The sequence below is a fragment of the Dermochelys coriacea genome, chromosome 7 (assembly GCF_009764565.3).
Source record: "Dermochelys coriacea isolate rDerCor1 chromosome 7, rDerCor1.pri.v4, whole genome shotgun sequence".
NCBI classification, from domain to species: Eukaryota; Metazoa; Chordata; order Testudines; family Dermochelyidae; genus Dermochelys; species Dermochelys coriacea.
This window is the reverse complement of record NC_050074.1, coordinates 66,073,968-66,092,348: the sequence shown is the minus strand read 5'-3', so window position 1 is coordinate 66,092,348 and position 18,381 is coordinate 66,073,968.

The following is an 18,381-nucleotide window of genomic DNA, read 5'->3' as shown; positions in this document are numbered from 1 at the left end:
GAATACAGACTAACACGGCTGCTACTCTGAAACCTGATGATATTAATATTTAAGTGCCTTTGAAGCAGACAAGTAGGATCAAAAGCTCTCCTCACTTTCATATTTTACAGCCCCACTGATGAAAGCAGAGCAGAGTTTTATCCATCATGCACTAGTGTACACTCTGTGATTAGAGAAGTGTGTGTGTTGGGGGAAGAATTCAGGATCCTTCAGTGCTGTTCCTGATCCTGCCATTGACTTGCCATGGGACTGGGCTATTCATCACATAACTCTCTGCCATTATCAGATGAAAAAAAACAGAGTGAAAAGAGTTATTATTAAAACATTGATAAATACCTGACTATAGATATAAATATGACTATGAAATATTAAATACAAGATCTTTTTAAGACTTCCAAACCTTAAGCCTCATCGAACAGATGCCATTTTGGCCCAGCACACAGAATGCTGGATGGGGACTCAGGAGATCTGCTTTCTATTCCTAGCTCTGCCACTGGCCTGTTGGGTGACATTGGGCAAATCACTTGACCTTTGTGCCTCAGTGTCCCAATCTGTAAAATGGGAATAATGAGACTGGCCTCCCTTGTAAAGCACTTTGAGATTTTTGAATGAAAAGCACTATTTTATTTTAAAATGTCAGCCTGCCACAGAAGTGTTTCCTCCTCCTCCCCTAAACTATGGAATGTTCCACTCCAAATCACACCTACCCAAGGCCTAGAATGGAGAAGATTCAGTCCCAGGCAGACAACAATTTTTTTCATCCGTAACACTATAATGGCTTTTACGGCTGATATCTCAGGGCCCGACATGGCTAAAGAGAGGAACCATTGGGAAGGAAGATCCCCAGAATCCCAGTGAGAGACACAGCACTCACCAATAGCCATAACAGGTATTGGGCTTTAAAGCCATGATATTTTTATATATAGAAAAGCTATGTTAGGTCATTCTTGCAGGTGTCTTACATTCATTATTTTTAAATTTCTCTCCCACTGAGGCCTTCACAGTTGGGATTCATAGTAAACTAAGACACCTAGGAAGGGAGACAACAAATAGTCCCAATAAATGTTACTGAAACTGTGAACACATTGTTAAAATAGGGTTATTGGGTTTTTTTAACTCCCTCCTGGAACTCATAGAGCAAGTGAAGAATAGATAACATTGTTAGCCAATGCAAATGGGTTATATTCATAAACACTCCACATTAATAGGGATTATGGACATGGTAGTGTATGTATGTTTGTGTTGGATAATCATGTTAAATAGTACTATGCTAATTGTTGCTCACTTATGCTAAGTCATATATCCCACAATGCCCTGGAACAAGTATAACTCAGCACTTGGCTTAAGCAAACAAACACTGTCAAAAGCTAGACAGTCAGGCATTATGTAATAAAGATGCAATGGGGCACAAGGAAATGATGTGCGATGTATGAATGCTTTGTATGAGGGACCATCTTCATGCCCCGCCCCTTAACATTTTGAATTTACTATTCAAATGAAAGATGAAAAAGTACAGGGTGGCACCCAAGACAAAGCTGCCACAAGTTGGCTAGTTAAACTTCAACTTTAAGTGACATGAACTGTGCTTTGTAATTTGTGAACAGCCAGTTTAAGGGGGCATTTAAGACAGTTTAAGGGGGCATCTTCTGTGTAAGGTGAACTGAATATGCTGCAAGACTTTGCTTCTGGGAAGGACTGATGATGCATTAACTCTTTCCTATATTGCTTTGTCTTTAGGCAAGAAATTTGGCTGAACTTGGTTATTTGGTTTCTTGAACATTCTTAATATCGTGTCATGGTCAATTAATTGATTATATATTTTAGTCAATATTGGGATATAAAGTTTTTAGCTGCTTTTATCTGGAATCACCTCTACTGTTCAATCCAAAATTCAATCACAAATAATCCAACCATTCCCAACTACCTGCAGTCTTTATACCATCCCATCACACATTCCCTATGCACATTATAGATTAATTTAAATTTACACATACAATATCTGTATCAATTTTCACATTATATTATACTCTATAGCTATAATATATATTTCTTTCCCATACAAAAAAGTTGGGTTCTTCATGAGAGGTAAAGCTAGTGATCGCTTCATTTACATGCAGACAGGTGATGGACTAAATCCCAGTTAAGAGTGGCATTAAACCTCAGGACTTGATCCAGCATTTTCAATATAAGTCAAAATGACCCATTTTCCAAATGTCATTATATAACAATCCACAGAGAAATATACTGCATTGCTCTGCTGAGGAAACGTCCTGTAAATATTGGAAGGTTCATGTAACTGGTTTGTTGTATAAATCCCTCAGACCAAATTACCCCAAGGAACTTTGCTTAGTCAAATATAATATGACACAGGGTACCCAACTTAATTTCAGTGTACAGTTGGCACTGTAGCTTCGCCAAAGAGGCTGGTATTTTCAGTATAAGAGAGACAGTAAATCATATCAATGTTTCTATTCAGGGTGTAACTTTTTCTTCTGATTCTGCTACTCCCATTTGCTGTTGATTCTTCCAATTTTTTTTTCCAATTTAACACTATTCTCATTGCAATTTTTTGGCAGCAAGTGCCAAATCTAATCTCTCTCTCTTTTTTTCTCTTCATTTTACGAACTTTAATCAAAGCATATTCTTTTGATAGTAATGTAAATATATCATGTAATCTGACACTAATTAATGTCACTTCTCTAAAATGTGAGCAAAACTTAATACACAAATGGAAATCACCATTGCAGGTTTTTTTGTTTTTAGCTATATGGATCACACTATTTTCTATTGACTGTGTAGAAAATGCAGATTAAATATGGCTTCCTAACCAGAGGAGGATTTTTGAAGCAATTTTGGGATCAAAAAATGAATCAGTGATTTTACTAATTAACTGGATCTGGAGTAAACACACATTCCAAAACTCTCTTTAGGTTGCTACATCTGACATTTGCCAGGAGGTTTTGAACATTCTTCTGTGAGAGTTTCATTTCACTTCCTTATCTGAATCCTTCCAATGTCTCTACATTTTTCAACAGACCAAAAACAATGGGTGGTCTGCGATTGGAACACTTACAGAATCTCCCCTCAGTTCCTGGGAGTCTTTTCCAAAATGTACTTTCATTTGAAGTTCACTTATCACTGAAAATAACTAAATCTACCAGTGACTGTAGATCCTGATGTAGCTGGGAAGACTTCTGTGTTTGTACAATGCCTAGCAAAATGGTGCCTCAATCTTAGTTGGGGCTTCTCTAGCTGCTACTGTAATACAAAGAACAGGATTTTTAAGATCATGAATTTACCAGACTAGTTTTTATAACATGAGCATCAGCTCTTCATGGATTTTACTGGGAATGAGAAAGGATTCTTTTGAGATTCTCCCTGTTCATTTCTCATCAATTTCCCCCCTCAATGACCTCTTGTTGAGCAATCCACTTGGGCAAACCTCACTGGACTCAGATATTTGCTGCCCTAATCAAACAAATATGTACACCCTCCACACACTAACATTTGCTAAATTTTTCCTGGCCTCAGCAACTGCCTGATCTGCCTGTAGGGTAGAACCAGCCCTAGCAGCACATTGCTCCTTTCAGATCCTGTCAGCCCTGATCCCAAATGAACCAGAAGATGTCTTTCAACAGCATTGCAAGGGCCTCTCTCCAGAAATTGAATAAATTGGTAAGCCCATCTCCTGCTGAAAACAGAAACTTGGCCTTGAACCTAGAGCCTTTCCAGGGAAAAAGAATCAAAATCATAGACTGCTGGTCTAGCCTCAGTGGCGTGGAATTTCAAAGGAGCCTAAGGATTACAGGCCCCCAATGAAATGAAGAAAGATTTGGGTGCCTAACTCCCTTGGGGTCCTTTGAAAAATTCCAGCCTATATTTCTGAACTAGCATGAGCAACAAAATCCTCACCATGCAATTTGCCTTGACTCACTAATCCTCATGCAATAAAACCGACTGCTTATTTGCATTTTTGTGAAATAGAGCAGGCTCAGTAAGTCTGATTATTCAATATGAAAGTTGGTTAATTTCAAGCATACCTATATTAACCAAGGAGCCCTTGAACAAATGAATTTTTACCATTATGACAAGATAGCAATAAGACATTTCCATTTCTGTAATTCCTCTTAAGCTACTTTTTCTGTCCCTATAAATTAAAAATAAAAATGAGAACAAATTTTCATACTTAAACTTTCTTTGAAATGACAGTATCTTCAGAAACATGCCAGAATCAACACCTCTTTGAGCTTTGCTAACATCATCTTTAAATAAGAAAGTCTGGGGTTGGAGCTGGCCATTTGCTTTGCTAGAAATTCATTTAATAGTAAACTAGCCCCATTCACTAGTGTATGAACATCACATACATTTACACTCCCATTTTGTGCTGTAGTATATCAGTCTGACACTTTCTCTCCAGGGGAATGGTCTATATGCACTCCAAATGGCTTTTTAGATGAAAAATAAGTGCAATAGCCTTTCATCTCAGGAGACTTGGGTTCAGATTCTTGATTAGGTCACAAGTTACGATTAGTTTGGGGGTCTTGTCCTTCTCTGTACGTGTGCACACCACACAACTGCTGCACACTCAGGCTTTGTCAGCTGTGATTGGCAGTCTGTGCTCAAAGGGAGCTAGAACTTGAATGAAAAGGGGTATTGCAGGTGAGCATTCAGGCAGGGAAGTGTGGGAAGCTTGCATTGCTTTTGCTTATACTAAGTCTGCTTCTATCAAGTGGTGTTTGCAGTGTTATTATTCCCGCCCTACATTTTTTCCGCATATGAATTTAAAAAAAAATCACACACAATGCATATGGAACTTTGGCTGTATTTCTCATGCACAGCAGGTATTTCCTTTAAGGAAAGAACTTTCTCTGTAATCTTATTTGGCCCTATCTAGCTATGGACAAAACACATGGGTTGCTTCTTGTTACTGAATAGTCCCAGAAACAAAACAATGGAGGAAACCTGTACTTTTAAACCCTCTCTTGATCAATCAAGGACAACCTCATTTCAGATATGTACTGTACCCCATGACATTCTTAACCACTTGACAAATAACTGCCACTTGTCAGAACAAAAAAAAACAACAACAACTGATGATTTGGTAGGAGAATTAGAGTTTTTATAATGGAAACTGGGCTTGGATTATTTACCTTGGGCTCACCTTGATTTTCAGCTTTCAGGATACTCAATCAGCTAGAAGCATGAGCAATCTAGATTCTTGTTATTCCTGCCCAGAATTGTCAATTGACTTCTAACAATGAAAGGCTTCCCATTACTTCATAGAACATAGCAGTAAATCAGTGTCACCTGCATTATAAAGGTCTTCCTGAAGTACCTTATTGCATTATACCAGAATATTAATAGCAAATTGTCCAAAATTCTGCTGCGTGGCTAAACGTGCGCTAGTTTTTAGTATAACTTGTTGTTCTGTTGCACGGAAATTTTCCTAGTAGTAAGTACATGTAACCCTTCTGCCAGGTGGTTCTGACAACAACAAGAGCTGGGTTCAATACCTAAGGATTCCTCTTATCGTTTAAAAAAAAAAAGAACCAGTTTGAGCCCCCACCCAGAAATCTGGGAAAACCAACCAGCATCCCAGGTGCCTCTAAGAAGCAATACTTCGTCACATGCAAGCACTGAGTGCGTATAACAAAAAAAACTTCTATTAAAAGGAAAAGGGAATTCAGCATTAAGTTGGGAAAACACCATAACAAGGATTTCTAAGTATGCAAACCCTAAGTAAACACCTGCCACACAGAACCTTAGGCAGTAGTCCTTTGCCTCAGTTTTGCACCTTGTGGTTTGAAAGTCTGACAGATGAATGTCTTTTAAATACACCACTCCCCTTTTCCTCCACTGCACCCCATTTACAGTTGGTTGTCCAAAGTCAGCAAAGTCCCAGAATTTAAGGTTTGCCTCCCATCCCTGGAGGGGTGGGCGGAGGTTGAGCAATGCCTCTGTTGCTGACCCTTTTTCTTACTGCAGTTTCTGCCACCACTTTCTGCTCGCTGTGGCTCGTCACCGCTACTGCCTCTAGCTGTGATGCTGTGTTCTGAGGTTCAAACACATAGCCCAGTTTTAGGTGATTTCACTGTGTAGTAGGGAACCTCAGTGCTACTGCATCATTCTCTGCATTGTCTTTCACTGCAACACTGTCCCCACATCCTTTTGAAGATGGGTAACTGGGGACAGTGACTAAGCAACTTGTCCAAAGTCTCAGAAGGTAGAGCAGAATTTGAACCCACATCTTCCAAATCTGAGGCTAATGCCCTAACCACTGAACCATCCTTCCTTTCTCATAGCCATTACTGAACTAAACTCCTGCTATACAAAACCATATGTAAAGACAGCATTTTTCCAACTGCTACACAGTGAGAAAAAAATACTGAATCACATGGTGCATTTCAACCTGTAAATCAAAAGCCACCCCAAAATTTATCTACTGATGAACAGAAGAAAAACAATAATTGCTGCAGAGTTCCAAATCCTTGTGCCTTTATTGGGTATGGTGTTTTCCCACTTACACTAGTGGTTGGAAAAGGAAGATGCTAGGTTTTTTTTAAAAAACAACTGTGTGAATTAGATTTATTCCCAGAACTGCCATGTTTCTCTAGTCATGAATGCATAATATTTCACTTCTTCTTCCTGTAATTATTTGTCTCCATTTCACAGATGAAAAATTAAAAGAAATTCCTCATGCATTTGAGTAATACCATTCCATTCAATTTATTAAATCTTTATCCTTAGTAATCTGAAAAGTATAGCCAATGTGAGATATGCAGCTTAAGACATAAAGAACAGGGCTGAGACAACACTGATTGCAACCGTAGAATTTAAGAACATCAGGATATTTTCAACAAATATTTGCTCTTCAGGAGGATGTAATCGCTCAGTGTTGGCAGTCTGCTGTTCCACTGTACTGGTGCACAATCATATTTATAGCTATGCTTGATGATGCAATTGCCTTAGGACTGTTCATTGGTTTACTACAGCTAAATGTATACATCTAGGAACAATGAATGTAGGCCATACTTACAGAATGGAGGACTCTATCCTGGGAAGCAGTAACTCTGGAAAAAATTTGGGGCTCATGATGGATAATCAGCTGAACATGAACCCTCAGTGTGACACTTGACCCAAAGAGTTAATGTGATCCTGGCATGTATAGACAGGGAAATCTTTAGTCGGAGTAGAGAGGTAATGTTATTTCTGTATTTGGCACTCATGTGACTGCTGTTGCAATATTGGCTCTAGTTTTGGTTTCCACAATTTAAGAAACACATTGATTAATTGGAGAGGGTTCAGAGAAGAGCCATGAGAATGATTAGAAAACCTGCTTTATAGTGATAGATTCCAGGAGCTCAATCAATTTAGCTTAACAAAGAGAAGGGTTGGGGTAACTTGATCACAATCTATCAGCATCTATATGGGGAACAAATAATAGGCTCTTCAATATAGCAGAGAAAGGTATGAGATGATTCAAAGGCTGGCAGCTGATGCTAGACAAATTCAAACTGGAAAGAAAGTGTAAATTGTTGACAGTGAGGGTGTTATATAGGAGGTCAGACTAGATGATTACAATAAGCCCTTCTGGCCTTGGAATCTATGAAAAATTACTTAGTCTCTCCACTACTCAGTTCCCTATCTGTATGGGGATAATAGCACTTCCCTACCTCACAGGAGTGATGCAAGGATAAATACATTACAGATTGTGAAGCACTTTCAGATATACTGATGAAAAGCACTATATAAGAGCTAGGTATTATTAATTATTATTTAACTTTTGAAATCACACTTTGAACATAGTTCCTGGCCTGACCTGTGGAAATAACATGTACTGCTCGCCTAATAGTGTGTTTATCATCAGTTTATTCATTATTACCGTTAGCCAATCCCAATAAATCAAGGGATGATTGTGCAATTTACAACACATAAGTGATTAATCCCATTCACTTCAAGATAGGGCCTGAAGTTTTAAAGGACTGAAAGCCTAGCTCATTTACACTAAGGACCCTTTTGATCGCATTGCCTTAAAGTTAAATGTAATTTATGCTCATCTTAAAACCCTATTATATGACCAGAACTGTGTAGAGGGGCCTCAGGGTAAATTGAGAATCAAGCCCTGAACCAGCATTTATCACACCCACTAAACAAAAGGTTCTGTACCTATTGCTTATATGTCACTTATTTGATATCACCTAAAATATAAACAGGTATTTCACAAGTTAATTGATGTCTAACTAATTTGATACAGCTACTGTATCTGGCTAACTAATGACTACATGGCTAAATACTCAGTGAGTTTGCAGCATCCCACTAGCAAATTTATTGATTTGAATATGTAATCTGCAGTTAATTACACCAACCTTTTATGCTAATTAAACTTCAATAGGTGCTGCTTTTACAATCCATGAATAGTCAACATACAACAAATGCTTTATTAAATATAAAGTAGGTACTTTGTTCAAGACTCTTGTTAAGATGCTTCAAGCATGTTATCTATTGTTTGCAGCTTACAACAGAAGCAATGTCCTGTTTTAGTCTTGTGTGGGCCCTGGGCTGTGCTACATGGTTTATTGTCACTCCAGCGAAGGACGCCTATATGGACCTGTGACGTAGCCTGTATATCAAGCCTGCCTGTTAATTATAGTGAGCTTGGCATTAAAAACAAAACAACAGGTGGGTGCACTTCAATAGATTAACAGATTTATGCAGCGACTAATTAAAATTACTGTGTCTCATAGCAAGAGATGTGGCAAATTGCTTGCTGACTGTAGAAGTTTAGGAAACCAACCCAAGTTTTAAGGCTACCCAAAAAGTAATGAGGGCATCATGTCAACAGGCACAGGCAAAAGAAAAATAAGATCAGATTATATTTTTATATTTTCAACCAACTGTTGAAATGATACCACTTTAACACCATAGAGTCACCCATTTTGACAAACTTATCTTTATAGAATATGTGTAGGGCCAGCTTTTCAAAGCTATTTAGGTGCCTAAACACAAAGACAGGCACTTAGTGAGATTTTCAAAAGCACCTAATCATTTTAGGCACCTAAATCCCATTGAAATTAATGGGAGTCAGGCAATTAACATGCTTAGGCACCTTTAAAACTCATCCCAGGTGTCTATCTGTATCTTTAGGAGGCTAAATAGCTTTTAAAATCTGGTCTGTCATTCTCACCATTCATAGATTTTCACCTCAGATGCTCTATTTGCTAATAGACAAGTTCAAAAAAGAAGCTTCTTTTAAGGAACACTTGCAGATTTCTCTTCAAGAGTATTTTGTAAAAAATCTATGAATGGAAGAGGTGGAATGGCAATTTTTGCTTGCACAGATTTGGAGGGTTTTTAACATAGTAAAAGTCAGTTTGGATCAGCGAACAATGCAGCATAGATAGCTCTGTGCCAAACCCTGGTTGGGTTACTCAGTAAGACTTTGTGCATGACTATAACAAGCAGTGTTTGATCCACAATTAACAAGATTTTGCAAAATGTTGCCAAAATATGCAATACCTGGTGTAACTGAATGAATGTCTTTTTTGTTTATACACACACACAAAGCACAGAATCAAGATAATTCATCCATTTCTACATGCAGCAGCTAAATATGAGAAACAGGTGATTTATCTATCCGAGTCTTGAACTTTTTTGGACTTTTCCTCTGAGAGTGAGTCAAAAGACCCAGTCCAAAGCCCGTTGAAGTCACTGGGTATTGGATCAGGTCTTAATGCTGTAATAACAGGGAGGTTACTGGTTTACAGGGTTCTTCAACAAATGAAATACATTTGCCATGAAAAAAATCAAAATTTCAAAGTTGCTAATATTTTATAGGATTTGAAACAGATCAATTTTAATAGAAATTTTTGTTGCAATTTTTATGAAGATGTTATCAAAAAGTTTATTTGCCAAAAGTTTTTTTAGTAAGCATAAAAATGTTCATAATGACTTCAAAATGTCCATAATGACCTCAATAATGTTTTTGATTAAGTTTTCTACCAAAAATATCCCAAATAGACTCATGAAAAAATGAAATATCTTGAGAAAATCAACTAGTTTTCATGAAAAATTGCATTAAAAAAGGCAATTTTTCAAATATAAAGTCCTTTACATTTGAAACATTTTGTCCAGCTTTCTTTGTTATTATTGGATGTTTTGTGACTTGGATGAGAATTATTCATTTTTCTAATAGGCATTAATTTGGAAAGGCAACACAAAATCTTAAGCTGCCTTTGTAGACAGATGCAATGCAGTTGATCTCATGCAGTGATCAGGCACACATTTCACTGTTTCAGTTTATGTTTATATGAAACAAACAGCATGGTCCATGGGTAAGAAGTTATATATTGTAAAATAATAATTCTAATAGGTGGGGCTGAAGTTGATTACTGGCTTAGTGCTTGTAGAATAAATGTACTATGCGAAGGCTGGAAGCTAGGAAAGTTGCATAGAATATATCAAATTTAATCAGGCAAATGTATCTCTCCAGGCTACTTTTGCCTGACCTAAGCTTTCCACTGGGAAACTGGAGTTCAAAATAGTATTTCTGCAATGTAATTTCAGGTGCAATGAAGTCACATTATAGAAGAGGCATGGAAACTATTTCTCATGCTGTGATTTGCATGGCTAGAGAAGCAAAAGCTATGCAAGTTTTCCTTCCTGAATCTATAGTGAAATAAGATATTTCAGAATGCTCAAAGGCCTTCAATTCCAGTTGCCCACAGCTATACATTACACTCCCCAAGCCATCTTTAATTGAACCATATCTCTGGCAGAGATGGGAAGAATCACTTTGAAAAATTGTATTTCCAAGGTTTCCAGTGAAATGTAGGTTTCATCTTTAGTTACCCACGAGTTTAGCTAAGCTACCAATTTTTGCTGGTCCCTTACACAAGTTTTTGCACATCCTAAACTATTGGGGATTTTTTGTGTGGGAATGCTTGTTTTTGTTTGTTGTTTTTTAAAAGCTAGATATATGGGACCATTTTCTCAGCTAGTATAAATCATCATAGTTAAATTGAAGTCAATAAAGCTAAGCTGATCTACACCAATTGAGAATCTGTTCCATAACAGGCCCAAATGTGAATAATATGAGATTGACAGAGCCAGAAGAGTACCCAGAAGTTACCTACTACAGGATAGGCCCAAAAAAGAAAATAACAGAACGCCACTAGCCATCACCTTCAGCCCCCAACTAAAACCTCTCCAACGCATCATCAAGGATCTACAACCTATCCTGAAGGACGACCCATCACTCTCACAGATCTTGGGAGACAGGCCAATCCTTGCTTACAGACAGCCCCCCCAACCTGAAGCAAATACTCACCAGCAACCACACGCCACACAACAGAACCACTAACCCAGGAACCTATCCTTGCAACAAAGCCCGTTGCCAACTGTATCCACATATCTATTCAGGGGACACCATCATAGGGCCTAATCACATCAGCCACACTATCAGAGGCTCATTCACCTGCGCATCTACCAATGTGATATATGCCATAATGTGCCAGCAATGCCCTTCTGCCATGTACATTGGTCAAACTGGACAGTCTCTATGTAAAAGAATAAATGGACACAAATCAGACGTCAAGAATTATAACATTAAAAAACCAGTCGGAGAACACTTCAGTCTCTCCGGTCACTCGATTACAGACCTGAGGGTGGCTATCCTTCAACAAAAATCTTCAGAAACAGACTCCAAGGAGAGACTGCTGAATTGGAATTAATTTGCAAACTGGATACAATTAACTTAGGCTTGAATAAAGACTGGGAGTGGATGTGTCATTATACAAAGTAAAACTATTTCCCCTTGTTTATTCCCCCCCACACACTGTTCTCACACTTTCCTGTCAACTGCTGGATATGGCCCACCTTGATTATCACTACAAAAGGTTCCCCCACCGCTCCCCGCCCAGCCCGCTCTCCTGCAGGTAATAGCTCACCTTTCCTGATTACTCTTGTTACAGTCTGTATGGTAACACCCATTGTTTCATGTTCTCTGTATATATAAAATCTCCCCACTGTATTTTCCATTGTATGCATCCGATGAAGTGAGCTGTAGCTCACGAAAGCTTATGCTCTAATAAATTTGTTAGTTTCTAAGGTACCACAAGTACTCCTTTTCTTTTTGTGGATACAGACTAACAAGGCTGCTACTCTGAAACCTGTTAATATGAGTAAGTGACCTATCACTGAACCCTGTAATTTACTTTTGCAGCCACTAATGTGATGCACACCAGTGGTTGCCTAGCAAGGAAGGAAACATACATAACCCAGTGTCCCATTCCTCTGCCCTTCCCTCAAACATATAACCATAATTCTGAACTCAGATTTCTTTAAGTAATAATAAAACAATCTAGACTTTTGTAGTGCAAAAATGTCTGTTCGTAAGAATATCATTAGCTCACTGAAGTCAGAGTTAAGGTTATAAATCTGTGATTTAGAGGAGTAGATGCATGTATTGGGGCAGCTGTATGTTAAAAATGACAGGAAGTTTGTTGTAAAGGTGAGGAATATTTAATGGTATATAAAGAGAACAATGGGCTAGACTATAACCTTACTATTCTATGAGTCCCAATTCAGTCTTTCTTGCCCCATGTATTTTATATCAAGTTCACCAACCCTTTTTCTAGCACAGCTTATCTCCCCTCCATGCCAGCTCAGCTGTGCTGGCCAGTGCATTAGCACTGAGGGAGAGGGAGAGTCAAAGCCAAGGCTCCTCACACCTGTACAGGAGAAAGATTTACAGCCCAATGGCAACTACTTTCCCCCTACCCCATGCAGAGTAGCAGAAAATACGAGGATCCTTCTATCACCATCCTCCTCACCTGTGTGGTGCTAAGTCCAGACACACTTTTGAAACAAGGGCCAAAAAATGACTTTTTCTGCATGCTAATCTTACCTTAACCGGTGATTTCCTTGATTTTTAGAGAATGTATTGGCAGGAAAGGTATTTAAGCATCCTTAGCTCTCAGTTAAAGATTTTTGTGGGGGACTTGATTGAAAAATTGGTTTTAGCATGGCTGTGGTTTATAAATGCACCTGAAACCTGCTGCATGGAATGCAAAGAGTAAATCAACCCACAAACTACTTAACAAAAAATTAAAATCACACATCAAGATGCATTTGTGTTCCCTTTTTTCAGTATTTTGTCTGAAGTAACAATGTGCCTTCTTGTAAGTAAACCCAGAAAGGTCTGTCAGAGCTCCTTAATGTCTGTATTACATTTACAGTAATCAAATCAGTCTACACCACCAACTCTCCTAGCAATCTGTGCTTGGCAAACAGCACACATTAACATTTAATACAGATCATATCATGTTTCTTTTTCTTTTTTTAATTTGCCATTTTACATCTCTGCCTAAGTAGTATCTCAGAGATTATTTACAATGGACAGGGCTATAGAATCCTAATCTGCACCATTGGGTATTTTTTAGTTTTCAGCCACAAATGAGTTTCAAGTTTGCAGCTGGTTTTAGGAAAGTTGACCACCTTGTTCTTGCAGCCTCACATTCAGCTCCTTGGCATAAATACTTTATCTGCAAGCTGCCTTGGCTAGCTACATTTATATAATAGAAAGCCATCACACATGGTTTATTGTGGAGGGGAATTTTGGGAGTGGAATGGGGAGGGCAGGAGCCAAGTGGATTCAGCTTGCAGAGTGATCCCCAAGAACCCAACCTTCACTGGTGTTCCTTTAAGGGTCTCTCTATGGAATGATGAGCATCTCCTGAGCAATGCTCAGCAATCACAACCTCCCATGCCGTCAGTGGAAGTTCTGAGCACCTGCTATGGGATGCACAGCATCTTGCAGGATTTCACCCTTAACAGGGCTTTTGCCATCAAAGATCTTTTCATTACCCAGAGGCTCAGAACTTAAGAGCTTCTTGAAGATTACTTTAATGTTCTGTGTTTGGACATAAGTTAACACTCACATCAACATTAATTTCATGCTGCGTGGCACCATTTCCACCGTAATGACATTCTGTTGCATTCCACAGATGTACTGTACATTTTAGGCACTTTTGTAACAACTGAGCCAGAATAGTTTGACAGACTAATTAGTCTTTCATCTACAAAACCCTTATTCTATAGAACAGGGCTGCATGTTTACATTTTAAATGCAATTTTTGCATAGTACTGAAGGCTTCTTTTTTTTGCTGTTTAGCATTTACTAAGGCTCCAGTACCAGTCACTGGTAACATTGCTCTTTTTAACTTGCTTATATCTATTATTTGGTATCATTTATAGTGAAGTTTCTATAAAAGTGCCCTCTTCACTGAGTTCTCATTCACTTTGAGGTGGGGGAATGGGCAAAGAGGATGGGGGCAAGGATTATGAGTAGCCATCAACAACCAGCATGGATGATCAAATATATAAAAGAAAAACCAACCGAGAGCTTTGGCAATAGGGTTTTCTTCATTGCTCTCTCCGAAGCAGTGTAAATAATAAGCCAGGCAAAAAACACAGGACTTCAAAGAGCTGCCAACAAGATTTTTGAAAGGGTGCTGTGAACCATGTTCAATCTGAATTTCAAGAGAACCATGCCCTGGAAGGCAGAGGGTTAGATCAGAGCTGCCAAGCTAAACTACATTCCACTGAGAACAATCTGGGGGAGCAACTGCATCTCTAAGCCAGACAAAAGCCTCCAATAATTCAGCACAGAGCAAGGCTAACCCATGGGCTGAATGGATTTGACAAATTTAGATTCCTCCAGACATAGGGTGCCTTGCCTACCCATCCAACCCAGGGTAGAATGAGCTGGGGTGGCTTTGGGTCAGGTGAGGCAGCCTGCCAATGTCTGAACAGTGGTCTTTGCAGCCACTTCAAGATGGTGACAGTAATGCACCCTTTACTGTTCTAATGAAGGGGCTCTGGGATTTGCAGAGGAGGTATAGCCTTCTATTTAAAACAGTGGGCTGAAATGGGTGAGGTCTGGGTTCACTTGCTAGATCTGCCAGAGACTTCTTGTCTCATAATATCCCTGTGCTTCAGTTCTGCAACTACAAACAGGGGTAATGATACTTCCCTATCTTACAGGGGTGTTGAAATGATAAATGTGGTGCTACTCATGAGGCACCCAAGTTTTGTAATACCTTATACATGCCTAAGCATGGCTCTGACAGCAACGGTTTTGCAATGATGGATGGTGCTCCCAAGATTCAGAAATTCATTTCATTTAGATTCAGATGCCCATCTGAACCCCTTTCATCTGAGAATCAGCCTCGAAATATCTGAAGTGTCCCTACAGCCAAATATGTCAAAAATAACACCAAAAAATAGTGGGAGCAGAGTGGGCTAGGGCAGAGGGAGTGTTTGGTTGCTTTTTTGATATTTTCACTACTTGTCCTGGCTGCAACCTGGAAGCGTACAGACAGACAAGCATTTAAAACAAACAACATTTACAAGATTCAGATTTTAATGCATGTTCGGGTGAAGACTTAATTTTGCCCTGATTTTGTATCATCGATTTGACCCATCCCTAATATTTCACTAACAACCCATCACCCGCCTGTCAAGAAGTTTGAACCTAAAAGAATTTGTCTCTACTGAAGACTGCTATTTCTCTCAGAAAGAAGAGTCTCTCTGAGATGAGTTCTCTCTGACTTTTCAGCACTGCTGCTGGGTAGCCCTTTTTAGCCAAGGATGAGTCAACATATGTTGGCTAATTTCATACCCACTCAAATATAGCAGGTTCTGAAGTCCAACTCTAACATTACTTGCTTTGTGCTCAAATAATGAGAAACTGCAGAAACATTGAAAAGGAATGGAGCAGACAGTAGGCCCAGGAGAGGAGAAAACAATGAAATAATGTAATAATGTTTATGCTGATAGAAGCATGCTCAGTGTGCTTGAATGAAGATTCCACATTCTAGGCCCAGGTCTGCTCTCCTTTACCAGGGTGTAATTCCCACTGATTTCAACAAAAATTAGAGCAGTTTCACTGAGGGCAAAATACAGCTAATGCAATTACAACAGAGTTGTCTTCTTCAAAACATCACTAAATAACATGAACCCTGAACCGCCATGTACACAAATCCTAGCTCATGTTAGCCCAGCCCCCGTTATCACCAATTCTTACAGCATTCCATGGTACCCACATTGATTGACTATTTAAAAACCCATCCAATTTGAATCCAGGAGTAATTTTCTAATTTTAGAAATGGAATTACTGTACATAATATTTCTACACTTAGAGATGGTAGCTAAGAGAACCAAATAGGAACAGTTTATTTAAAGCCATTTTGGTTGATTTAACAGTCTGTTAGGTTTGGCTTTATAGAGGATGGGGCAGACTCAAGCAGTTTATTATCTGTGCAAATAAACGCAAACAGACATTAAGGGACAGATGTCCTAAAATGCTCAGCACCCACAAACAGGGCCTGTTTTTCAAGACAGCGTTGTTCCTATTTAAGCCCTCTATGAAGTGGCAAGATTTTCAAAAGATCTCAGCGATTAGCAGCCTCTATTTAGAACAATATCACTACCTTTAAACAACAGTCTGACTCTAATCCAGTGACCAGCGATGACCCACAGATTATACCTTCCAATGTCAAAAGCTACCATAGGGCTAAAATAAGGCAGAAAAACCCATGCTTTTCAGGAGGAATGAAATTTGTTCTCTAACCCACAGACAGGTTGCAGAAATCTGCAGCTGTTTAGCAATAGTCCAAAGGCTACAGAATATCCCATTTGTTGGGATAGCAGCTGCCACTACTCCACATTCTCTCTAGACCACTGAATCCAGGTAACTGAAGCAAAACCTGCTTAATTCTGCTGAAATCCAAGTGTAAATCTTATATGCTAGAAAAATTGGGGGAACTGGAGGAGTCCTTATCCATTTTTCTTCCTTTATACGTTACCTTCCCTGTATCAAGCATCTTTAATTCTTTTTATCTAGCCTTCTTCTTTTATAGATTTAATTCTTTTTTAAGTCCAATCCGCTTCTAATTGGGAAGAAAGGACTGCCATCCAATATCCAATGGTCTTAGTAAATGGCCTCCGCAGGAACACATGACTGACAAATGCATTTACATCTAATACGGTTTATTAACATGAAGCTGCTACATCTGGTGTATCTGTGGCTAATGTTATGCAGCCATAACATGTATGATCCAGTTTGTTTGGCCTTTTCCATCTCTAACTCATGGCGGTCTTGACTGTTAGACTTTTTTGTGCTCTAAAATTGTGAAAGATTAAAATACAATTCCTGGGTCAAGACCATTAATATGTTCCTAATTTTAGGGTTTGACAAAGCAAGTCAGTTGGATTGTGATACTACAGGCTCAAAGGGAAGTTACACAACTCTTCACTTTTATCTTAAAGTAAGTTCTGTCATCAGGTCTTTCTTCCTATAGATACCAAGGCTAGTAGGGGCCATTGTGATCATCTAGTCTGACCTCCTGCAAAATGCAGACCAGAGATCTTCCCAAAAATAATTGCTAGAACAAATCTTTTACCAAAAGATCTAATCTTGATTTAAACATTGTCAGTGGTGGAGAATCCACCACAAAGCTTGGTAAATGGTTTAATTACCCTCACTGTCAAAAATTTCCCCCTTATTTTCAAGTCTGAATTTCTCTAGCTTCAATTTCCAGCCATTGGATCATCTCAGACCTTTCTCTGCTAGATGGAGCAGCCCATTATTAAATATTTGTTCCCCATATAGGTACTTATGGACTGTGATCAAATCACCCCTGAACCTTCTGTTTGTTAAGCTAAATTAATTGAGCTCCTTGAGTCTATTGCTATAAAGCAGATTTTCTAACCCTTTAATCATTCTCATGGCTCTTCTATGACCCCTTTCCAATTGATCAACATCCTTCTTGTATTGTGGACATGAAACTGGACACAGTGTTCCAGCAGTGGTCACACCTGTGCCAAATCCAGAGGTAAAATAATCTCCCTAAACCTGCTTGAGATTCCCCAGTTTATGCACCCAAGGATTGCATTAACTCTTTTGACCACAGCTTCACACCGAGAGCTCAAGTTCACCTGATTCTCTACCATCACCCCCCTCCCCACATCTTTTTTCAGAGTCACTGCTTCCCAGGGTAGAGTCTCCTATTCTGTAACTATGGCTTTGGTTCATAGATGAATATATACAGTTAGCCATTTGAAGTATTATATATGCATGCAGTTTGGTTATTCCCAGTTCGTTAGCCAGGTCATCCCACCCTTGGAATCTTTGCATTGGTTTCCAATAGTTTTCTGTATTGACTTCAGGATCTTTCTTTTGGCTTTAACCCCATTTTAAGATTTTGTACTGCCTATGTATTTAATGGTTGCCTCAAAACTCCATTTAAATCACAGTATAATGTAAGTGTGTGCCTGGTAAAATAAGTCAAGCATTTCATAGACTAGGTCCATCATACATAT